Source organism: Mobula hypostoma, chromosome 8 (genome assembly GCF_963921235.1).
Source record: "Mobula hypostoma chromosome 8, sMobHyp1.1, whole genome shotgun sequence".
NCBI classification, from domain to species: Eukaryota; Metazoa; Chordata; class Chondrichthyes; order Myliobatiformes; family Myliobatidae; genus Mobula; species Mobula hypostoma.
In genome coordinates, this window is record NC_086104.1 from 137,926,589 (window position 1) to 137,952,300 (window position 25,712).

Sequence of the window (25,712 nt, forward strand, 5' to 3'; positions counted from 1 at the left end):
AATTGAAGCATTCTATGCCAAACAGAATCCGGGTAAATTATCTCTGCACCCTCTCTGATGCAATCATAGCCTCTCTGTACTGTGGTCAGAACTGCACACAATACTTCACTTGGGGCCTAACCAATATTTTACAGGATTTCACCAAGACCTCCAAGCTTTTAAATTCAACCCCACCCCCCACATCAAATAATGAAGACGAGCATCATGTGTGTCTTCTTGATTACTACTTCCACTTTAGGAATATGTGGACTTTAACACCAAGGTTCTACTGTTCCTCAATACTCCCTAGTGCCGAAACATCCTTTGTATAAGTCCTATCCTTATAGACTTCCAAAAATGCATCATCTCACACTTATCAGGATTAAATTCTATTTCCAATTGTTCTAGCTGGTGAATACTACTTTGTAACCTAAGCCTAAACACCATCGTCTGCAGATTTACTACTCATACCTTCTGCATTCATATGCAAACCACTGGCATAAATGGCAACTATGGTACAAAACGAGTTACAGGCTTCCAATCATGAAAGAATCCTCCATCATCACTCTCAAAATTAGTAAGCCAATTTTGGGTCTAGTTTGCCATTTTCCCTTAGTTTCCATGGGTTCTAAATTTCTGGACCAATTTTCATTGTGAGATCTTGTCAATGGCCTGCCAGAAAGAAGATGGCGCCAGCAAATAACACCACCAAGGGTGACATCCTCCAGATGGTTCACAAAGCTACCTCCTTCACTTCTTTTACATCTTCTTTTTCTTTCAAATGTGATTCTGCTACTGTTGGAGATTTTAAGCTACATTTTGGTGGTGTGTTTTTGGGCTGATGGTGCTTTGCAGTCTCTGAGAGGGTTCCATAAGGTTTCGATTGAAGCCTGCAGCCTCAAGGCCAAGAATTCTGAAAAATGGGTGCAAGCCCATTATGGACTCCACTTCTTGCTTCACTGAAGTCCAAGTAGGCATTGCCTACACTGCCCTTATCAATATATATTCCTACTTTAAAAAAATCCAAATTTTTCAAACAAGATTTACCATTGACAAAACTCTGCTGATTATTCCTGATCAACCACTTCCCTTCCAAATGTAGATTGATCGTGCTTCTCAGATTTTTTTCCAATAATTTCCCTTCTTCTGCCAAATGTTCTAAATATCGTTAAACTTTTTTTGTGGATATCATTTACAGAGAAGCTTAATTATTACTGCCAGGTTACAGGGAATAGGCTGATACCCTTTGATGAATGGTTCATTTGGATCCACTGCAGCTTTTTACACCATCTGTGAAGTTGAACTCAGAAGTGTGTTGGAAAATTCATTTTGATGAATGTACGCACATCAGCCATACCAGAAAAGTTCACTGGATCAACAAGCCAGCTGTTGAAAACAATAGCTCTCCCCTTCATTGCTGTTACCAGGATCCATAAAGTGTAGCACACACAAAATGCTGGATAAACTCAACAAGCCAGGTAGCATCTATGGAAAAGAGTACAGTTGTTGTTTCTGACCCAGGCCCTTCATCAGGACTGGAGAAAAAAAGTTCAGGCATCAGAGTAGGAAGGTGGGGGTGGGGGTGGGGGGGTTGGAGGGGAGGAAGAAACAGAAAGTGATAGGTGAAACTGGGTGGGAAGGGGTAGGGTTGAAGTAAAGAGCTGGGAAGTTGATTGGTGAAAGAGATACAGGGTTGGAGAAGGGGGAAACTGATAGGAGAGGACAGAAGGCCATTGTCAGAAAGAATAGTGGGAGGAGCACTAGAGGGAGGTGATGGACAGGTAAGGAGATTAAAAGTGAGGCTACGTCCACAGCAGACCGGATAATTTTGAAAACGCCGGTTTCACGTAAAAACGATAGGCGTCCACACCAGGTGTTTTTAAAAATATCTCCGTCCACATTAGAACAGATATTTGGGCGAATTTCCTTCTACTGGGCATGCACAGGACACACAGAAAACAAGCAAAGAGGAAACGGTATACTTGGTGTGCGTTTGTCCAGTTACAGACTAGAAAAACTTAAAAGGAATTGGTTTTGGCTCTCGCGCAAGAGGACTTAAAACTGAAAAAAAAACAAATACTGGAGCGTATGGAGGCAACCAACAGGGAGTTCATGGATAGTATGACCCGACTGACGACGAACATTGAAAAACTGACTAACTCTGTTGCATTAATAAAGCACCTTGTTAAATGTATAAAACATGTCTGTATCAGTGTTATCTTGTATTTCCATACAATGTTACGTTAGGCTGTTACACATCTATTGTCAGAGAAGTACTTGCATAAATAGGTAAACCACCTTCATACAGGCAAGGACAGAAAACAGGGTGAAGTAAGTATACTTATTTATTCAGTAAGCTATGGGTCAAAGTACTTGGTGAGTACATTTCTAACTCTTCTGGCTTCAGTCTCGTTGCCGTCTGTTCTGAAGTTGTTAGGTTGTGTGGGGGGTTGCGTTCAAGAAAACAATGAAATGTCGCGCTGCCGCCATCTGTCCCGGCACGTCATGGCAGTGTTTTTAAAAATATCCGTTTACCCCATCCACACTGCTCTGCACAATCAGCGTTTTCAAATTTACACACCCCAGAGGGTGTTTTAGAAAATCTTCGTTTTCGGGGCAGGAAAACGCCATTTCAGTGTGGACGGAGGGTCAAAATGAAGAGAAAAAGCTTCGGTTACGGATTTATCCAGTCTAGTGTGGACGTAGCCTGAGAGAGGGAAATGAGAATGGGGAATGGTGAAGGAGAGGAGGAGAGGGGAATTACTGGAATTTCAAGAATCAATGTTCATGCCATCAGGCTGGAGGCTACCCAGACAGAATATAAGGTGTTACACCTCCAACCTGAGTGTGGCCTCATCGTTATAGTTGAGGAGGCCATGGACTGACATGGGAATGGGAAGTGGAATTAAAATGGGTAGCCACTGGGAGATCCTGTAAATTCCGCCATCCCCAATGGGATCCCACCACCAAGCACATCTTTCGCTCCCTCCCACTTTCTGCTTTCCGCAGGAATCACTCCCCAGTGACTCCCTTATCCATTTGTCCCTACCCACCCATTTTCCTCCTGGCACTTATCCTCGCAAGCAGAACAGGTGCCACACCTGCCCCTACACCTCCTCCCTCACTACCATTCAGGGCCCCAAACAGTCCTTCCAGATGAGGCAACAGTTCACCTGTGAGTCTGTTGGGGTCATCTATTGTATCCAGTGCTCCCGGTGTGGTCTCCTCTATATCGGTAAGACCCTATGTAGATTGGGAAACCACTTCACTGGCACCTGTGCTCCATCCACCAGAATAACTAGGAGCTCCCAGTGGCCATCCATTTTAATTCCACCATATTCTCATTCCAACATGTCAGTCCATGGCCTCCTCTACTGTTGTGATGAGGCCACACTCAGGTTTGAGGAACAACACTTTATATTCTGTCTGGGTAGCCTCCAAACTGATGGTAGGAACATAAATTTCTTGAACTTATGGTAATGACCCCCCCCCCTCGCTATTCCCCATTCCTATTTCCTTTCTCACCTTATCTCCGTACCTGCCCATCACCTTCCTCTGGTGCTCCTTCCCCTTTCCTTTCTTCCGTGGCCTTTTGTCTCTTCTATCAGTTTCCCCCTTCCCCAGCCCTGTATCTCTTTCACCAATCAACTTCCTAGCTCTTTACTTCACTTACCCGCGCTCCGAGTTTCGCTTATCAGCTGTTTCTTCCTCCCTTCTCCCATCTTCTTATTCTAACTCCTCATCTTTTCTTCTCCAGTTCTGATAAAGGGTCTCGGCCCAATACATCGACTCGACTATGTTCCATAGATGCTGCCCGGCCTGCTGAGTTCCTCCAGCATTTTGTGTGTGTGTGTGTGTGTGTGTGTTGCTTGGATTTGAAGAATCTGCGGATTTTCTCTGGTTTGTCCATAAAGTGTAGTGCAGCAAGACAAATTTGCAGCACTCTCCAGCCCTTTGATCTCTGACACAGAGACAAAATCACCAAATTTTCAGGAATTTCCAACTCTGCTCTGACTTAAAAAAATCAGTTCTGCATCAAAGTTTTGAAAATTCCTAACTTAGATTATTATTAATGCCACTGAAACTGCAGTGCTTCAAGGAGACCCATTCGACCTCCTCTGAACAAGTAGGAACAGGCAACAACTGAACATCTGTCAGTATTTTCCATTCCTGAAAACAACAGAGGTTGATAAACCAAGATGGCTTCTAACCTTCTCAAAGCCTTTGATGGCAGCATTCATTTAGTGAGGAACAAGTCCTAGGCAACAAGATCAAATAGGAAAGAACTGAACCTGCGAATTATTTCTGAACTCTGCAAAACGACATAGGTAGGAATTTGGAACAGATTGGTGATTGCCCAGGCAGTGCAACATGGTTTGTTATTTCTCTTCTGCATGTTTTAGCTGCAGTGTTCATTATTCCACTATAATTCTTTCCTTGCTTTAGTTCCACAGGTGCAGGACACCTTTCTGTGGTTTCAAATATACAAGATTTATTTACGTATTAACCTGCACTGTACCTGATCAGAATGTCATTTGTGTTTCTGATGAAGCTGCATTTGCAATCATATCAGTTCCTCCCTAAAAGTCATTTCCTTGGAGAGTTAAACATCCAACATGTTTACAAAGAATCCCATGACTGGATACAGTAAAACTCTATCAGACACACCCAGGACTTTGATGGCACCAAATAAGCAGATTTTCTGGACTCCAACTGACTTTATATTTATGTTTTTTAAAGATATTACACATAGAACATAGAATAGTCCAGCACAAGAACAGTCCCCTCCACCCCCAAAGTTGGGCCAAAGCAATTAAATTGATAATTAAATGCCTAACTAATCTAATTCCTTCTGTCTACACAATGTCCATATCCTTCTTTTTCTTGGACATTAATTTATCTGCCTAACAGCCTCTAGAATGCCTCTGTTGTATTTGCCTCTATCATCATTCCAAAGGATGCATTTGAATCACCCACCATCCCAGCAACATCTTTGTAAATTTTCTCTGCACTCTTTCAATCTTATTTTCATCTTTCCTGTACGTAGGTGACCAAAACTTCATGTAATACTCCAAATTAGACCTTAACTTCTCAGTGAGGCCTAATTAGGTACAATTTCCATCTCCTGAACTCAATACATTGATTTATGAAGGCCAAACATACCAAAAGCTTTTTTTTATGACCCTATCTACCTGTAATGCCACTTTCAAGGAATTATGGATCTGTATTCCCAGATCCCTCTGTTGAACTGCACTCCTCAGTGCCCTGGCTTTCACTATGTAAGACCTTGCCTGGTTGGTCCTTCCAACACTTCACTCTTAGAATCATAGAAAAGTACAGCACAGACACAGGCACTTCAGCCCATCTAGCCCTTACTAAAATGTTTAAATCCCTCGTGCCATTAATCTGTACTTGGATCATAGCCATCCATACCCTACTATTCATGTACCTCCCCAAACCTCTTTTAAATGCTGAAATCAAGCTCGCATGCACCACTTGCACCGGCAACTTGTTCCACACTCTTACGACCCTCCGTGTGAATAAGTTTCCCCTCACGTTCCCCTTAAACTTTTCACCTTTTACTCTTAACCCATGACCTCTAGTTGTAGTCCCACCCAACCTCATTGGAAAAACACACACAAAATGCCAGAGGAACTCAGCAGGGCTGGCAGGATCTATGGACAAGAGTAACTTGTCGACTTTTAGGGCTGAGACCCTTCAACAGGACTGGGAAAAAAGGTGAGATCTATGATCCAGCTAAAGGTCAATCGGGCTAGACAATTTAAACGTTTCGGTATGGACAAGATGTGCACTTGTCATCCTTTTATTTTCCCCAGTCCTGATAAAGACTATTAGCCTGAAACATTGATTGTTTACTCTTTTTCACAGATGTTACCTGCAATGCTGAGTTCCTCCAGCATTTTGTGTGTGTTGCTTTGATTTCCAGCATTCGCAGATTTTCTCTTCTCAGTGAAAAACGTCTGCCTGCATTTACCCTGTCTATACCCCTCATAATTCTGTATACCCCTATCAAATCTCCCCTCAATCTTCTACATTCCAAGGAATAATGTCCTAACCTATTCAATCTTTCCTTATAACTCAGGTCCTCCAGTTCCAGCAACATTCTTGTAAATCTTCTCGGTACTCTTTCAATCTTATTTACATCTTTCCTGTAGGTAGGTGACCAACACTCTACACAACACTTCAAATTAGGCCTCACCAATATCTTGTACAACCTCAACATAACATCCCATCTCCTGTACTCAATACAGTACTTCAATTTATGAAGGCCAATGAGCCAAAAGTTTTCTTTTGTGACCCTTTCTACCTGTATCACCACTTTCAATGAATTATGGACCTGTATTCTCACATCTCTTTGTTCTACAGCACTCCTCAGTTCACTTTTTAAGACCTACCCTGGCTGGTCCTACCAAAGTGCAACACCTAGCACTTGTCTGCATTAAATTCTGTCATTTGCCCTGTCTCATCCCTGAATAGGAGATCTAGTATTGCAGTCACTCTAGTTGGGACTTCTATGTGCTGATAAAGAAAACTTTCCTGAACACATTTAACACACTTTTTCCTATCCAGCCATTTTACAGTATGGGAGTCCCAGTCAGTATGTGGTAAGTTAAAATCACCTAGTATCACAACCTTATGTTTCTTGCACCAGTCTGCGATCTCTCTGCAAATTTGTTCCTCTGAATCCCATGCGCTGTTGGATGGTGTATAATGTAATCCCATTAAGTTGGTCGTTCCCTTCTTATTCCTCAGTTCTATCCATAAAGCCTCACTAGGTGAGCTTTCCAGCACTGACTGAGCACCGCTGAGACATTTTCCCTGATTAGTAATGAGTCACTACCCCTCTAATCCCTCCCACTTTGTCACATTTAAAAGAACGGAACCCCAAAACATTGAGCAACCAGTCCTGCCCCTTTGCATCCAAGTCTCACTAATTACTACAATGTCATAATTACGTTATGTTGATCCATGCCTAACCTCATCCACCTTTCCTACGATACTCCTTGCACTGAAGTATGCACAGCTCAGAATATTAGTCCCGCCGTGCACAACCTGTTGATTCCTAACCTTATATGTAGGCTTAACAACATTTTTCTCCACAACCACTCCACCATCTGTTCTGGTGCTTTAGCTCCCATTCCACAGCAACTCTAGTTTAACCTCGCCACCGTGCCCCCCCCCCCCCACGCCCCACAGCACTATAGGTCTCACCTTCCGTGGAAGAGAGCCCAATGATCCAAAAATCTGAAACCCTCCCTCTTGCCACTGACTCCTTAGCCACATGTTAAACTGTATGATCTTCCTACTATTTGCCTCACTAGCACATGGTATGGGTAGCATTCCTGAGATCACAGGTTTACAATCCTGACTGCAGGATGATGATCTTCAAGTAGTCTGTGCCCACCTGGTTGAGCTCCATAAGGGCATGTCAGAGAGATTTCGGGATCTTCTCTCAATCCATATTCCAGATTGGGTAAACTCTTCTGTAGACAGATCCCCAGCCAATCATTGCCTGGTTTGGCTGACAGGTAGCAAGTAACATTTGTTCCACATAAATGTCAAGCAACAAGAGAAAGCACAGCTATCATCCCTTAATCAATGGTATTGCCATTAATGAATCTCACGCTCAATATCCTGTGGGTTACCACTGATCAGAAACTGAACTGGACAAGTTATGTACAGAACGTGACCACAAAAGCAGGGATCCTGTGGTGAATAACTCACCTAATATCTCCCCAGGCCTGTCCACCATCTACAAGGCTCAAGCGATGGAGTGCTCTCCATTTGCCTGAATGAGTGCAACTCCAAAGACACTCAAGAAGGTTAACAGCATGGAGAACATAAAATCCCACATGATATCCTATCCACAAGTATTTAGTCGCTCCTCCAGTAACAGGTAGTAGCAGCATCTTGCACCAACTATAGGATGCATTGCAGCAACTCAGTAAGACTCTTTAGTTAGAGGCTTCCAAACCCACAACCACTAGTTGCTTGAAGGACAAGGACAGTAAAAGCATCTCAACAACTGGAAGTTGCCCTCCAAACCACACAGCATACTCAACTAGAAATATATCACCATTCCTTCATGATGCTGGAAATCCATGCTACAGTGCCATGGTAGCATAGTGGTTAGCACGGCGCTATTACAGCTCGGGTGTCCCAGAGTTCAGAGTTCAATTCCGGCGCTGCTCTGTAAGGCGTATCTGTACGTTCTCCTTATGGAATGCATGAGTTTTCCCTGGGTGCTCCAGTTTCCTCCTACAGTGCAAAGATGCACTGGATAGGTTAAATGGTCATTCTAAATTGTCCCGTGATTAGGTAAGGGTCAACTGAGTTTGTCAGGGTTACAGCGGTAGTGTGGCTCGAAGGGCCTGAAGGACCCACACCATATTTATTGCTTACTGCATGTGGGTGTATCCACACCTCCAGGACTTGCTGCAGTTTAAAGAAAAGCCGCGTCCCACCACCTTCTCAAGGGCAATTTAAGTGTTGGCTCAGCCTGTGTATCCACATCACTTTAAAGAATAGTTTTAAAAGAAGCACAAAGACAGCCTACCAGAAAGGATATTGGACCTGTCCCAGTCCAGATGCAACCCATTCCGCTTGTACAGGAGTGGCACAAAAGGCGCTGAAGGAACTCAGTGGGTTTGGCAGCATCCATGAAGGGAAATAATAATGAGGCAGCCTACAGAGAGGAAGTCATTACCCTGACACAGTGATGTCAAGAAAACAACCTCTCCCTCAACATCGCGAAAACAAAGGAGCTGGTTGTGGACTACAGGAGGAAGGGAAACAGGCTAACCCCTATAGACATCAACGGATCTGGGGTTGAGAGGGTGAATAGCTTTAAGTTCCTCGGTATAAACATCACCAAGGATCTCACGTGGTCTGTACATACTGGCTGTGTGGTGAAAAAGGCACAACGCGTATCTTTCATCTCGGACGATCGAAGAAATTTGGTATGGCCCCCCAAATTCTAAGAACTTTCTATAGGGGCACAATTGAGAGCATCCTGATTGGTTGCATCACTGCCTGGCATGGGAAATGTACTTCACTCAATCGCAGGACTCTGCAGAGAGTAGTGCAGACAGCCAGCGCATCTGTAGATGTGAACTTCCCACTATTCAGGACATTAACAAAGACAGGTGTGAAAAATGGCCTGAAGGATCACTGGAGACCTGAGTCACCCCAACCACAAACTGTTCCAGCTGTTACTATCCGGGAAACGGCACCGCAGCATAACAGCCAGGACCAACAGGCTCCGGGACAGCTTCTCCACCAGGCCATCAGACTGATTAATTCATGCTGATGCAATTGTATTTCTATGTTATATTAACTATCCTGTTGTACATAATATTTATGATAAATTACTATAATTGCACGTTGCACATTTGACCAGAGACGAAACGTAAAGATTTTTACTCCTCGCGTATGAAGGATCTAAGTAAGAAAGTCAATTCAATTCAAATGGACAGTCAATCTCTAACCTGCAAGTCTGCCTGGGTCATCAATTGTATATGGTGCTCCCAGTGTAGCCTCTTGTACATCAGTGAGAACCGGCGTTGTTTGGGGGACCACTTCATCAAGCACCTTCACTTTAACCGGCGTTGTTTGGGGGACCACTTCATCAAGCACCTTCACTTTGTCCCACAGTGCGCCGGATTTCCCAGTGGCCATTTAAATTCCATTTCCCATTACCATTCTGACATATTGATTCATGGGCTCCTTTAATGCCAGAATGAGGCCTCTTTCAGGATGGAGGAGCAACACCTTGTATTCCATTTTGGTAGCCTCCAACCTGACAGCATGAACAACCATTTCTCTAATTTCCATTAATTTCTTTCCCCTCCTATTTCTTCTCTTTTCCCATTCCCCATTCTGGCTCTCCTCCTGTCTCTTGTCCTCTCCTCACCTGTTCATCACCTCTTTCTAGTGCCCATCATCTCCCCTTTCTTCCATGATCCTCTTTCCTTTCCTATCAGATTCCTTCTTCTTCAGCCCTTTACCTTTTCCATCTATCACCTCCAAGCTTTTTACTTCAACCCCTTCCCCCACCCACTCACCTGGCTTCACCTACCACCTGTCAGCTTGTGCCACCTCTTCTCCCCCCACTTTCTTATTCTGGCTTCTTCCGCCTTCCTTTCCAGTCCCAATAGAGGGTTTTGGCCTTAATTGGTTATTCCTCCACCCCCATAAATGCTGCCTGCCCTGCTGAATTCCTCCAGCAATGTGTGTGTGTTGCTCTGGACTTCCAGCATCTGCAGAATATCTTGTGTTTATGTCTTAACTGTCCCAATATATCAGTCTCATTACCACTACCCCAGCAGTGCATTCTAAGCAGTTACCACTCTCTGTGTAAAAAATTTACCTCTGATATCTCCCCTAACTTTAAAAGGATGTCCTCTGGTATTAGTTATTTCTGCCCTGGGAAAAGATGGGGGCTCTCCATTCTATCTGTGCTTCTTATGATCTTATACATGTCGACCAAGTTACTTCTCATCCCCTTTCACTCCAAAGAGAAAAGCCCTAGCTTGCTCAACCTATCCTCATAAGATCCAGACAGCATCCCGGTAAATGTCCTCTGTGCTGTCTTTAAAGCTGCTACATCCTGTCTACGATAGGGAGACCAGAACTGAAGACAACACTCCAAGTTTGGTCTAAATAGAGTTTTATACAGCTGCAATATTACCTTGTGGATTTGAACTAAATTCCCTGATTAATGAAGGCTAACACACAATATAGTTTCTTAACCACCTTATCAACTTATCTGGCAACTTTGAAGGATCTATGGGCTTGGACCCCAAGATCCCTCTGTTCCTCCACACGATTAAGAATCCTGTCATTAACCTTGTACTCCACCTTCAAGTCAGACCTCCCAAAATGTATCACTTCACTCTAACTCCTTCTGCCAATTCTGAGCCCAGCTCTGCATCCTGTCTATGCCCTGTTATAACTTTGTTTGAGGGTACAGAAACACTTGACTGCTCCTTTTACAATCAAGCCCCCTATCATCATAGGTCTGGTAGTCTTCTTCCATGCCTGCTGTTCAGCAGTGCCAACCATGGTGCCACAAGCTTAGCTGAAGATCCATTTTCCTGAGATGCTATCGCTCAAACAGTACACGGCACTGTATATCTGTGGAGGGTGGCCGCTGGGGATCTCTGCAATACCTGCCACGCCTGCAGATCTTCCTGATGTTCAGTCACCACTTTGCAGCCCACGTAGCCATTGCTTGTGTTGTGACTAGCTTGTTGAATGTGCTATCTACAATGTCCTCAATGAATGCTCTATAGTGAATTCATCTTCATATCTTGCTTTACAATACAGGAAAGTACTGTCTGGCAGTCCAAAAAGAAATATTATCCAAACAACCTCGTATCAAACATTCCCTCAGTTTTCTCTACTCCTGCCCATCTCCCCGTCTGAAAATACACTTTTTCTTTCACTTTTCCAGTTGTGATGAGCTAAAACTGTTTCTTTCCCCATGATGTCTTTTCAATAGTTATTAAATTTTGACTCAGATTTCCAGAAGCTACATTAAATTCACATAATTTCTGTATTCCAACATACAAACAGAATTCTAAATACATTAGAACAGTGAACAATACAGCACAGTGCAGTCCCTCCAGTCACAATGTTGTGCCCACCTTTTAACCTACTCTATCTAACACTTCCCTCCCACATAGCCCTCCATTTCTCTTTCATCCATTAGAGACAAAAATATTCGCGTCCATTTATAAAGCAGTAGTTTGGTCAACAGACTGGAATTAGAGTGGATGAATTACTAAAGACCAAATGGCCTTCCTCATCCATAATCATTTTGTAATCCCAGAAAGAAACTATCAATACTGCACTGCAGCATCACAATAGCTTGCTTTCAGTTAAGTGATAACTGTTTAATGCAGAATTTCATTGTTAGTGGGCAGCAAATGCATGTTACAAAAACATGTTCACTGCAAGGAAGATTACTGCAATTTCCATGCAAAATCAGTTTTTATCACACAGTTCATTAAATTCCATCATGGTGTTAAAATGGTCAGCTATATAAAATTAACAGTTTTAAGGAACTAGACAATGATCCGAAGTAAATCCAGGTATTGTATTTCCTATGGTTAATTTTATTTAACAATGTTTAGAGTAACTTATTCCAAGTATGCAATCGGAAATATTGACATAAAACCAATGAACAGATTCAGATAACAGTAGTAGAAATGATGAAACAATGTAGGAATATTCTCTCATTCTGCTCTGCTCCCACTCTGAGCCATGCCACAAAGTAAGGACAGAAATTACTACTCATTGCGTGGATGGGACAGAAAGAGTTAACTTTAAATCTACGTGAATAGCATACAGAAAAAGTATTAGCTTGATTTCAAGACAAATTATTGCTCACATTTTATGCAATTTCATTTTAGTATTTTAACTACAGTCAGTGGCACTTCCTGTGCCTAATAAAGTCACCACTGAGCGTATGTCCACGTGTTCTGCTGCTGTAGCACACCCACTTCAAGGGTTGACATGCTGTGCATTCACAGATGCTCTTCTGCACACCAGTCTTGTAATGCATAGTTATAAGAGTTACTGTTGCCTTCCTGTCAGCTTGAACCAGTCTGGCCATTATCCTCTGACTGCTGCTCATTGGGTTTTTTTGAACCGTTCTCTGTAAACTCTAGAGACCGATGTGCATGAAAATCCCAGGAGATAAGCAATTTCTGAGATACTCAAATCACCCTGAATACACCAATAATCATTCCAGGGTCAAAGTCACTTGGATCACATTTCTTCCCCATTCTGATGTTTTGTCTAAACAACAACTGAACCTGAACCTCCTGACCATATCTACGTGCTTTTATGCATTGACTTGCTACCGCATGATTGGCTGATTAGATAATTGCATTAAGAGCATGTATATATGTGTGTACCTAATATAGTGGCCACTGAGTGCATAGTTCATCGTAAGCTTGATGCAATATCTCTGCCAAATGTTTGTATTTTTCAAGCACACATGATTATCAGTATTTCATCAGGGTGCTCTCACATAGCAACTTGTATGCCAAATGGACCATTTAATATTCCATGCCATGAACACAAAACACATTACCATCACAAAGCACTTGAATGCTCGATGTTTACAAATCTGCATAAAAATAGGCTGAGCAGAAAAGTCTATCCATTTCCACTTGGTATTCAATGACAATTCCATCACAAAATCGTCACTGTCAAATCCTGAGTGAATCCACTGATCAGTACTACAACTAGACCAGACAGTTCCAAAGCTACCAAAATAACTCTGAAGTAGAGGTGCTGTACCTTCTCTCTGCCAATGGTCTTCTACCATTCCAAGACATGATAGAGATGATAGACTGATTGACCTTAGCTAGAGAGTGGAACTTTACTATCACCTAGAAAGCTTGATATGGTCTGGTACAAAGCAACCACTTTGTTTGATAACTTATCTACAGTACTTCTCTTAACAGTTCTATTCTCTATCAATGGTACACCAAGCTACATACTAGTGATAAATGCACCAAATCCTGGATGTCTACCACGTAAGAGGATAATTCATAGTTGGGATCAGTCCCACCTCTGTAGTTTGGTGCCAAAACACAATCATCCTTCTCTGTGCAGCTGAGTGAAAATCCTATAATGTGGCGACCCACTTTCTACGCAGGCGAACCGGCTCACAAAATGGCGCGCGCGTTGACAGAGAGGCCAGCCCTAAAATGGCGCTGGGCCTTCTTCTTCACCAGCAAGGGGAGAAAGCCTGTGCGCGGGAAGAGACTTTTGTAATGCACCTTTGACATCATTTCCGCCCGGAGAGGGCGGGAATGGAACTGCGTAAAAGCCAGTGCCGCGAAGTTTGAATAAAGTAGTCTCGAGTGCAACTTACAGACTGCGTGCCATTATTTCTAGCTCTGTGTGTAGCACATCGCTACATTGGTGACCCCAATGGTCCAAACGGGAATTGGACCAAATATGATCAACTCTTCATCTGTCACACAGTTTCACTAAAACTGCCAACTTTCTGGACTCTGCGACCACGCGTGTGGTTTGCCCAAGCAGAAGCCCAGTTCCAGATTTGGCATATATCTTCTGATTCCACGTGTTACTATTACATGGTGAGCTCCCTTGACCAGGAGGCAGCCACCCAGGTTGAGGATTTCATACTGTCACCTCCGGAAGAAGGCAAATATGCAGCATTCAAAGTGCTGCTCATAGGGACCTTTGGCCTCTCACGGCGTGAGCAAGGTGCCCGCTTGCTGCACCTGGACGGTTTGGGAGACAGGCCGCCGTCAGCATTAATGAACGAGATGCTGGCCCTGGCTGAAGGACACAAGCCCTGCCTGATGTTTAAGGTGTTCCTAGAGCAACTGCTCAAGGACATACATCTGCTGCTGGCCAACGCAGATTTCAGTGACCCCCGGAAGGTGGCAGCCTGGCCAGACGTGCTGTGGAAAGCCAAGAGGGAGAGTGGGGTGTCCGTCGGACAGATTACCAAGCCATGCGCCCAACAGCAGGCCAGACCAGGCCCGGCAACGGAGCGCACACAATCCGGAGGCAGGAGTGAGGAGGCCAATGAACAGTGGTGTTTCTACCACCAGCAGTGGGGCATAGAAGCCCACCGTTGTCGTTCACCCTGCAAGTTCCCAGGAAACGCCAGGGCCAGCCGCCGCTAATGGCTACGGCCACTGGCCACCAGGAGAGCCTCCTGTACGTCTGGGACAAACAGTCGGGGTGCCACTTCTCGGTCGACACCGGAGCGGAGATCAGCGTCTTACCCCAACGGGGTACGACACCTACAACAGGGAGCCGGGACCCACCCTGAGGGCCGCAAACAGCAGCACGATACGGACCTATGGCACCCGCACAGTGCAGCTGCAGTTCAGCGCCAGCCAGTTCACGTGGGACTTCACACTGGCCGCCGTGGCCCAGCCACTCCTAGGGGTGGACTACTTGTGAGCTCACAGCCTGCTGGTCGACTTGCAAGGGAAAAGACTGGTCCATGCTAAGACTTTCCAGGTGTTCTCCCTGGGTGAAGCCAAGTTGCCGGCCCCACACCTGGACTCCATCATGCTGTCTGACAACGAATTCACCAGAATCCTGGCGGACTTTCCATCGGTTCTGGCACCGCAGTTCACGGCAACCATGCCCAGACACGGAGTACAGCATCACATTCCGACCCAGGGACCACCCCTCCATGCCTGCGCATGAAGGCTCCCCCCGGACAAACTCTGCCTGGCGAAGGAGGAGTTCAAGAGGATGGAGGAATTGGGGATCATAAGGCGGTCTGACAGCCCACGGGCCTCCCTCCTGCACATGATGCCCAAAGCAGCCGGGGGCTGGAGACCATGTGGCGACTACTGCAGACCGAATGAAACTACAACTCCAGACCACTACCCTGTGCCGCACATACAGGACTTTGCAGCAAACCTGCATGGGGCAAGCACCTTTTCCAAAGTAGACCTCGTCTGGGGATACTATCAAATCCCGGTACACCCTGACGACATCCCCAAAACAGCACTCATCACCCCATTCGGCCTGTTCGAATTCCTCCAAATGCCGTTTGGCCTGAAGAATGCCGCACAGACGTCCCAGCGACTAATGGATGTGGTAGGACGCGACCTGGACTTTGTGTTCATCTATTTGGACGACATCCTCATAAGCCAGCAGTAGTTGTCAGGAGCATCTGTCCCACCTCCGCCAGCTCTACTCCCGCCTGAGTGATTTCAGCCTCACGATCAAACCGGCCAAATGCCAGTTTGGACTCAACACCATCGACTTCCTGGGCCACAGGATTACCAAAGACGGGGCAACACCTCTACCCATCAAGGTAGATGCAATCCACCACTTCGCAGTCAAAGGCCTGCAGGAGTTCGTTGGTATGGTGAACTTCTACCACCGCTTCCTCCCCTCAGCAGCCCGTATCATGCACCCTTTGTTCACCCTGATGTCGGGTAAAGGCAAGGACATTACTTGGGACGAAGAGGCCGTGGCCGCTTTCGTTAAAGCCAAGGAAGCCTTGGCAGATGCCGCGATGCTGGTGCATCCCAGAACGGACGTTCCAACCGCCCTCACAGTGGACGCATCCAACACAGCAGTCGGTGGGGTGCTGGCGCCGCTGGCAACTCCTGGCATTCTTCAGCAGGCACCTACGGCCACCCGAACTCAAGTACAGTGCCTTTGACCGGGAGCTGTTGGCACGATATCTGGCAATCTGGCATTTCAGGCACTTCTTAGAAGGCAGGCCGTCCACCTCGTTCACGAACCACAAACCGTTGACCTTCACGTTCATGAAGCTGTCTGATTCCTGGTCGGCCCTCCAGCAGCGACATCTGTCCTACATCTCCGAGTACACGACGGACATCCAGCATGTCTTGGGAAAGGACAACGTCATGGCGGACGCACTCTCCAGACCAGCTATCCCGGCCCTGTCCCAGGGGGTGGACTATGCAGCACTGGCGGAGGCGCAGCAGGCAGACGACGAGATGCCCAGCTACAGGACCACAGTCTTGGGTTTGCAGCTGCAAGACTTCCTCATAGGCCCAGGTAAGAGGACCCTCCTGTGTGACGTGGCTATCTGCCAACCTCGCCCCATCGCCCCGGCAGCCTGGCGGCAGCGAGTTTTCAACTCCATACACCGCTTGGTGCACCCATCTATCAGGACAACCGTCCGTTTGGTCTTCAGCAAGTTCGTGTGGCCTGGACTTCGCAAACAGGTCAGCGAATGGGTCAAAACGTGCACGCAGTGCCAAACAGCCAAGATGCAGCGGCACACCAAGGCTCCGCCGCAGCGGTTCAAACCCACCCGCCGGAGGTTCGACCACATCCATGTGGATATCGTGGGGCCCCTGCAGGTGTTGCAAGGAGCGCGATACCTCCTAACTATGGTAGACCGGTTCACCAGATGGCCAGAGGCAGTCCTGCTCACCAACACCACCACCGATTCCTGCACCTGAGCGCTGATTGCAACCTGGGTAGCACACTTCAGGATACCGGCCCACATTACCTCCGACAGAGGCGCCCGGTTCACCTCCAGCCTGTTGGGAACACAGTTACACCACACAACTGCCTACCACCCATAGTCGAACGGACTAGTGGAACGCTTCTGACCTCACTTGAAGTCGGCTCTCATGGCCGCCTGAAAGGGCCTAACTGGGTGGACGAGCTTCCCTGGGTCCTGCTCGGAATCCGCACGGCACCCAAAAAGGATCTGCCCACCTCATTGGCCGAGCTGGTGTACGGCGCACCCCTGGTCGTCCCAGGAGAGTTCATACCAGCCCCAAGGGGGCAAGAGGAAGAACCCACAGCAGTCCTGGACAGACTACGCAAAAGGCACAGCAACCTGGCCCTGTACTGACTTCACAGCACGGACAGATCCCGACCTGCAGAACTGTAAGTTTGTATTTGTACGAAGGGGCGCACACCGGGCACTGCTACAGTGGCCATACGAGGGGCCGTTCAAGGTGATCAGGAACAACAGGTCCACGTACGTTCTGGACATTGGGGGGAAAGAGGAGGTTTTCACGGTGGACTGACTCAAGCTGGCCCATGTGGACTTGGTGCAGCCAGTCGAGGTTCATGCACCACGGCGCAGAGGCAGACCGCCCAAACAGAGACTGATCCAGACTGTGGACAGTGGGGGGTGTATCGCCAGTTTCGGTGGGGTGGGTTATGTGGCGACCCACTTTCTACGCAGACGAACCGGCTCACAAAATGGTGCGCGCGTCGGCAGAGAGGCCAGCCCCAAAATGGCGCTGGGCCTTTTTCACCAGCAAGGGCAGAAAGCCCGCATGCGGGAAGAGACTTTTGTAATGCACCTCTGATGATATTTCCACCCAGAGAGGGCAGGAACAGAACTGCGTAACAGCGAAGCCAGTGCTGCAAAGTTTGAATAAACTAGTCTCGAGTGCAACTTACAGACTGTGTGTCGTTATTTCTAGCTCTGTGTGTAGCACATCGCTACAATAAATCCCTAACAACACAAGGAGCAATACGTATCATCTTCTCACAACCATTAAAAGGTGACCTGACATAGACTTCTATATCAGATAGGTAAATAAAAAACTTCAATACATCAGACTCATGTTATCTTCTTTCCATTATTGTTCATTGCAATCTCTTTGCAATGATAAATCCTTAAAAGTAATGCTGTACCAAATCTATACCTGCCAAATATTGAAAGGCCTAGATAGAGTGGACATGAAGAGGATGTTTCTAATAGTGGAAGAGCAGGGCCAAAGGGTACAGCCTCGGAATGGAAGAACATCATTTTTAGAATAGAGGTGAAGGGGCATATCTTTAGAGGGTGCTTTTTTCAGAGGATGGAGTTCATTGCCACAGACAGCTATGAGGCCAGGTCATTGGGCATATTTAAGGCATTGGTTAATAAGTGTTGATTAGTAAAGGTGATGGGGAGAAGGCAGGAGAATGGGAGTGAGAGGGAAAATAACTCAGCAATGATCAAATGGCAGAAAGACTCAATGACCAAATGGCTTAAATCTGCTCCCATTTCATAGGTCTTATGGTCTTATTCTACATAATCAGACTTATGTATCCAATGAAGACCAAACAATACAATCAATGACTAATCATCATTGTCCACATCTTGTAATGGCCTTCTGCGCACCTTTGTTTTACATGCAATCAGGATCAAGAAAGGTCAACTTCACAAAGCACCACATTGTACTAGGCAGCAGCAATCTCAGCCTGCTGATAGTCAACAGAGTGGCAATACTGAGATTATGAATGCTATTCTCAACATAATGATAGGTGATTGACTCTTCAGAGAGTCATTGAAACTTCTCCAGTGGAGCACATCTGTTTTCTGAGTAATGTGCGGGGTGGGGGGGGGGAGGGGAGAATAGCTGCAGAACCTTGACATCCTCAAAGCCTAATTAAACAACTGTATCCAGGGCTAAAATAGCACCACTGAACTTTCAAGTCCAATCTTTGATCTGCAGCTCTCTAACTGAAGATGAATTTTACAGCAGTACATTTGAAGCTCAGACCTTGAATGTCAGACAGCATGTGATGATTCAGTCTGAAACTAGCAATCACTTTCATGGTATGAATGGGCTTTAGGCTCCACTCAGAACTTCTGGCATAGTTGTAATTGGTCCATAGACTGATTCTCCAGTTGACTTCAACATCAGAATGGGAGGGTATATGAACTCTGGCAAGGCATAATTGGGAAGGAAAAAGTAGGGAAGGACAACTCCAATGGGGCAATTCTCCTGACATGCTTGGAACACTGTATTCTATCACTGGGGTAGAGCAGAGTCAGAATCAGGTTCTGAAATATATTGTGAAGTTTATCATTTCAAGATCTCATAATGACACAGTTAACCAAACACTGACACCTGTTACATTGCATCATTATTTGAGGGAGGATCTCGAAAAATGCTTGCATTACCCTGGCCGTTACAGGCATCAATAACTCCTGGACTGATCATCACTTTATCCACTGGCTTAATTTCAATCTGGCCAAAATACTGTCATCAGGAGGTGTTGTTATAAGAAGATCAATATCAAAGCTCTCAAGTACTCCTCAGAGACAGACCTTTTTAGATAATGTCTCACAAACAGCCTGCCTGCGGGAACTCCAAGGTGTCCACAGCTTGAGGGGCTGTCCTGAAGTCTATTGCAATCAAATCTGCAAAGAGATTTTTGACTTCTTTATGAAGAATCAGATCCTTTTCTTGAAATTTACCAGCATTGCAGAGTTAATTAGTGATAAGTATAAAGCATTTATGGATTGAAAGTTTCATCTCTCTGTTAAAAAAAAGAAATCCATGGTTTCACTTACATGACTGCAAATGACACTTAACCTTCAGTTGGAAACACAAAATAAAGATTTCCACCCAGAATAATGCAAGCATGTATCCTATCTTAGCCATCTAATTGAGTCAACTAGCCAATGCATAGCAGTCATAAGAATACTTTCATCACAACTCCTCTGTTATTATCCACATCTGACTTTTCCAGAAAGCATCTCTAATGTTAGTAAAAGCTCTGACGTGCTTCTTCTGAGAAGTATTGCTTTAGGGGCATACCCCTGCATTAAGGGAAGAAATTCATTGTCTTAGATAACAACATGAAGTTAAAGGTTCTTACACCTAATCACTTCATGCACATTAGCTGCGAAACATTTCACCTTGTACAATTTCCGTTCCATTGTTAAAGGGGAATGCTCAGGCCCTTTTGACCTCTGCACACATTCAACAAAATAGTCTGCAGTATGCTGATTTTTATGTGCACAAAATAAATGAAAACTAAAGATTACATGAAATCCACTGCAACAAGCAAAATTTTTCTGCACCTTTCCTCATCACATCTGAACAATTTACTGAAGTACTTACGCTGGAATGATTTTGAGAAAAGATTTTAACTAACATATAACCCAGAACATCAGGTGGTGAAGGGAATCTTACTATCTATAGCGTTCTGTGCCATTCCACATGTTTAGTGTTAATAGTAATTTTCTAACTTGGTTCACTGGCCCTTTAATCAATTCATTCCCTTAACTGCAACCTGACTGAAAGAAAGTGTCATGGGGCCATTGATTTCCTTCCCTGTTTAATGACTGCAATTTTTTTTATTTTCTATTTTAGAGATACAGAGTGTAACAAGCCCTTTTGGCCTACCCAAAATCCCACCGATTTAACCCAAGCCTAATCAGGGGACAATTTACACTGACCAATAACATACTAATCAGCATGTCTTTGGACTGTAAAAATAGGCATACTCCAGAGGGACCTCAGGAATTGTTGTGTTCTGTTTCTTGGAGATTTGGATACCTCCACCATTCCAGAAGCAGTGATACAGGTCATTGGCTTCATGATCCCTTGCCAAGATAGGACTGTTGAGTTTTTCAAAGGCAGAGGAGTTGGTGTATGCTTTATGATTAACTCCACATGGAGCACAAATGCGGCAATTTTGTCCCAGTCCTGCATACCCAACCTGGAACACCTCGCAATCAAGAGTCGTCCATTTTATCCGCAGTGGGAATTTTCAGCCAACATCTCGGTAGCCGTGTACATTCCACCTCAGACCCGTGTCAAAAAGGACGAACTGAGCGACATAATCAACAGGCATGAAACAGTGCATCCTGATGCATGCCTGATCATTTTAGGGGATTTTAGTTGGGGCAGGTTAAAAAGGTGTCTAAATAACCATGATCAAAATATCACACGTGGAACCACAGGAGCCAACACACTGGACCACTGTTATACCACCATCAAGAGCACTTACCATGCCATCCTACGCCCACATCTGGAAAAGTCTGATCACGTGGCTGCACTTCTACTCCCTAAGACTGAAGACTGCAGCAATAGTAGTGAGGACCAAGAAGGTACGGACAAGGGAGGCAGAGGAGTGCTTACAGGACTGCTTTGAGTCAATGCACTGGACAGTATTCAGGGATTTATCTTAGAGTCTGAATGGATATGCCACTGTTGTCACTGGCTTTATTAAAACCAGTGTGGATGAGTATGTGCCTATAAGAACATACCTGAATCAAAAGCCGTGGATGAACCAGGAGATTCATAGTCTGCTGAAGGCTAGATCTCTGTCATTCAAGTCTGGTAATCCAGGGCTGTACAAGAAGACCAGGTACAATTTGCAGAGGGTCACCTCAAGAGCAGAAGAACAATTCTGATTGAGACTATAGGTGGAATCAGATGCACCTCAACTCAGACAGGGTTTGCAGGCCACTAATTCCGACAAAGTTAAACCTAACATCGTGAATGGCAGTAATGCTTCACTCCTAGATGAGCTCAACACTTTTTATGCTCACTTTGAAAGGGACAATAAAACTACAGCTAGAGGATCCCTGCAGCATCTAGAGACCGTGATCCCTGTCTTGGAGGACGACATCAGGCTGTCTTTCAAGAGCGTGAACCCTCACAAAGCGATAGGCCCCGATGATATACTTGGGAGGCCTCTGAAAATTTGGTGAGTGTGTTCAAAGACATTTTCAATCTCTCATTGCTATAGTCGGAAATTCTCACCTGCTTCAAAAGAACAACAATCATACCAGTGCCCAAAGAGAGCCGGGTGAACTGCCTTAACGACTATCGTCCAGTAGCACTCACATCGATGGTGATGAAGTGCTTTGATAGGTTGGTCATGGATAGAATCAACTTCTGCCTAAGCGAGGACCTGAAGCTACTGCAATTTGCCTATCGCCACAATAGGTCTACAATGGATGGGATCTCATTGGCTCTTCACGTGGTCTTGGATCATCTGGACAATAATAAAACTTACATCAGGCTGCTGTTTTTTTACTACAGCTCAGCATTTAACACAATCATTCCAACAGTTTCTGATAAAAAAAAACATCAAAAAACCTGGGCCTTTGTACCTCCCTCTGCACCTGGATCCTTGACTTCTTCACTGGAAGCAATGATCCCTCTAATTTGTAATGACCAGTGTGTGCAAAATTCCTGTGCTGTGCAATTTTTTGCCCAGTGACAACGACATGTGCATATTTCTTCAATAAAAAACAGTATAAATGAGCCAATTCTAAAATTTGCAGACAAATCATCGCAAACTCCATGTTGTCAACACCGTCTGCATCAGAAACCGGAAAAGGAAATGTGATTGCGTACGATCGTGAAATATACTTAACATGCCAATGAGATACAGGGTGAAAACTTTTTTGTGCGCAGTTTAAATTCCTTTGTGTGCTTGTAGCAAAAGATGTGTGTGTGCGCACATCCACACACCATAGAGGGGATATTGACTGGAAGTTCACTGTCTGTACAGATCAGAAATAACATCTCCACCTTGCTGATAATCAACACTGGCGCATCTCAAGGATGTGTGTTTAGCCCACTGCTCTACTCTCTTTACACTCATGACTATGTGGCTAGGCACAGCTCAAATGCCATCTATAAACTTACTGATGACACATCAATTGGCAGAATTTCAGATGGTAGTGAGAAAGCGTACAGGAGTGAGATAGATTAGTTGGTTGAGTGATTTCACAGCAACAATATTGCACTCAACATCAGCAAGAATTGATTGTGGTCTTCAGAAAGGGTATGACAAGGGACACACGCCAGTACTCTTCGAGAGATGAGAAGTGGAAAAGGTGAGCAATGTCAGGCTCCTGAGTGTCATCATCTCTGAGAATCTATCCCAGAGTTAACATATTGATACAGTTACAAAGAAGGCACAACAGCAGCTATATTTCATTAGCTGTCTCTCTCCCTTATTAGGGACAGAGAGAGCCTGTGGTATGTAAAATTACCAGGTGAACGAGTAGTCTTTGGGGTACCGCAAGTCTGTGTCTTTATTGCAACACACATAAAAGTTGCTGGTGAACGCAGCAGGCCAGGCAGCATCTCTAGGAAGAGGTACAGTCGACGTTTTGGGCTGAGACCCTTCGTCAGGACTAACTGAAATCTGCAGATGCTGGATTTTCAAGCAACACACATAAAAGTTGCTGGTGAACGCAGCAGGCATCTTTATTGATGCTTTGCTGCACACTTGGGGGCCTGGTGGGGGGCACTGATGCTTTTTTGCTGGGGGTGGGGAGGATTGTCACTTTGCTGTTGCTTGTGCATGGGAGGGAAGCTGGGGAGGCCTTTGGGGTTCTAACATTTAACTGTCATTCATTCTTTGGGGCACTCCTGTGTTTTCATGGATGTTTGCGAAGAAAAAGAATTTCCGGATGTATATTGTATACATTTTTCTGACATTAAATGTACCTATTGAAACCAACTGAGTTTGAGAAGATTTGGTATGTCACCAAAATCACTCGCAAATTTCTACAGATGTACCATGGACAGCATTCTAACTGGTTGTATCGCTGCCTGGTATGGAAAGGATTGTAGGGCACTCGATGAAATAAACTGCAGAAAGTTAAAAACTTAGCTCCATCGTGGGCACGAGCCTCCCAGCATCCAGGAGATCTTCAAGGAGTGATGCCTCAAAAAGCCGGCATCAATCATTAGGGACCCTCATCACCCAGGACATGCTCTCTGCTCACTGCTACCATCAGGGAAGAGCAACAGGAGCCTGAAGGCACACACTCAACAATTCAGTAACAGCTTCTTCCCTACTGGCATCAGATTGCTGAATAGACATTGAACCTATAAGCACTGACAGTCCATGGCCTCCTCTACTGTAGTGATGAGACCATACTCAGGAGCAATACCTTACATTCTGTCTGAGTAGCTTTCAACCTGATGGCATGAACTTTGATTTCTTGAACTTCCAGTAAAACTCACCATTCACCAATCCCTTTTCCTCTCTCACCTCATTTTCTTACCTGCCCATCACCTCCCTCTGGTGCCCCTCCCCCTTTTCTTTCTTCCATGGCCTTCTGTCCGCTGCTATCAGATTCTCTCTTCTCCAGCCCTGTATCGCTTTCACCCAATCAACTTCCCAGCTCCTTACTTCAACTCCTTTCCGCCTCCCCTTCCCCACCTTCTAACTTGTTTTTCCCAGTCCTGATGAACGGTCTCGGTTCAAAATGTCAACTATACTTTTTCCATCAATGCTGCCTGGCCTGCTGAGTTCCTCCAGCATTGTGTGTGTGTTGATAGATAGGCATTTTCATCCTGAATGGCGACTTCACTCAAAAACTAGGTAGTGTGCATTCAAAACAGGCTCAAACTAAAAGCAAAACCATATCAGTGTGAAAGGCAAGGGCTAAATGTGAAGTATTGGTTTTGTACTCATTTTTTTCAGAATGAATTAATTTTAAAGCTAATATTTTAACATTACTGCAGTACATGATTTTATTTCGTATTGTCAGAAGATAAATGCATGTCTGGTGGGTTAACAGCAATCTTTCCATGTACTGAATGTCTGCCTCTCTCCAACTACTGTATCCTTTGCTCACCATATTCAATGTGGCTGAAAGTTTGTTTTTTCTTTACTGGGCTAGGTAGGTGGGTAATACTGCCACCGTGATTGAACCATTTCTCATCTCATTAAAAGAGAATTTGTTCCCAGCCAATAGTTTAGAGAGGCTAATAACATCAACAAAACCGTGGTAGTTTTTGGCTCAGTTAACTCATTTACAGGCAAGTGATGATCTACTGATTTCTCCCTCAATTCCTGAAGAGCGATATGCAGGCTGCTTGGCAATGATGGAGCCTCATTAGCAGTTCTCATTATGATAGAGTTCCCTGCTGGGGTATCTTGTGATTTGAGAGATGCTGAATGGAGCAAAGAAACATAGGGGTGGGCAAGTAAGTGTTTTGTGTGTTTGTGTGTGTGTGTGTGTGTGTGTGTGTGTGTGTGTGTGTGTGTGTGTGTGTGTGAGAGAGAGAGAGAGAGAGAGAGAGAGAGAGAGAGAGAGAGAGAGTCTGTGTACCTGTATGTGTGCACATCTGTGTGTGCGTGTGTATGTATATGTATATGCATACTCCAGAAACTATTATCAAGCAGCACTAAATTTTCAACAGTTTGCAAGTTTGTTGATACCTTCCTTGATCTCTGGCAGCCAGCATCTTTAAAAATCATTTAAAGTCTGCACAATTCTGTTGAATCCATTTGAGCTGAAGAAATAATGATCTACAAATAGGATAGACAGGCACCTTCTGTTGAGACTTGTTGCAAAAGGGCGAAGGCGGGTGTGTGGTGCATAATTACTATCATGGACCTGTTAGACCAAATGCACTATTTCTGGGTCTGAATATTTTACGTTTATTTAGTCTTTAATATATTGCTCTTGCTTCTTTAATTACCCACTGCAA

The 25,712-nt window shown here is 44.9% G+C and overlaps 1 protein-coding gene across 2 annotated transcripts in view; it reads right to left on the bottom strand.

Moving 5' to 3' along the window:
- Window positions 1-25,712, bottom strand: part of LOC134350989 (phosphatidylethanolamine-binding protein 4) — a 450,761-nt gene that overhangs the window by 112,579 nt on the left and 312,470 nt on the right. The window lies entirely within an intron of this gene.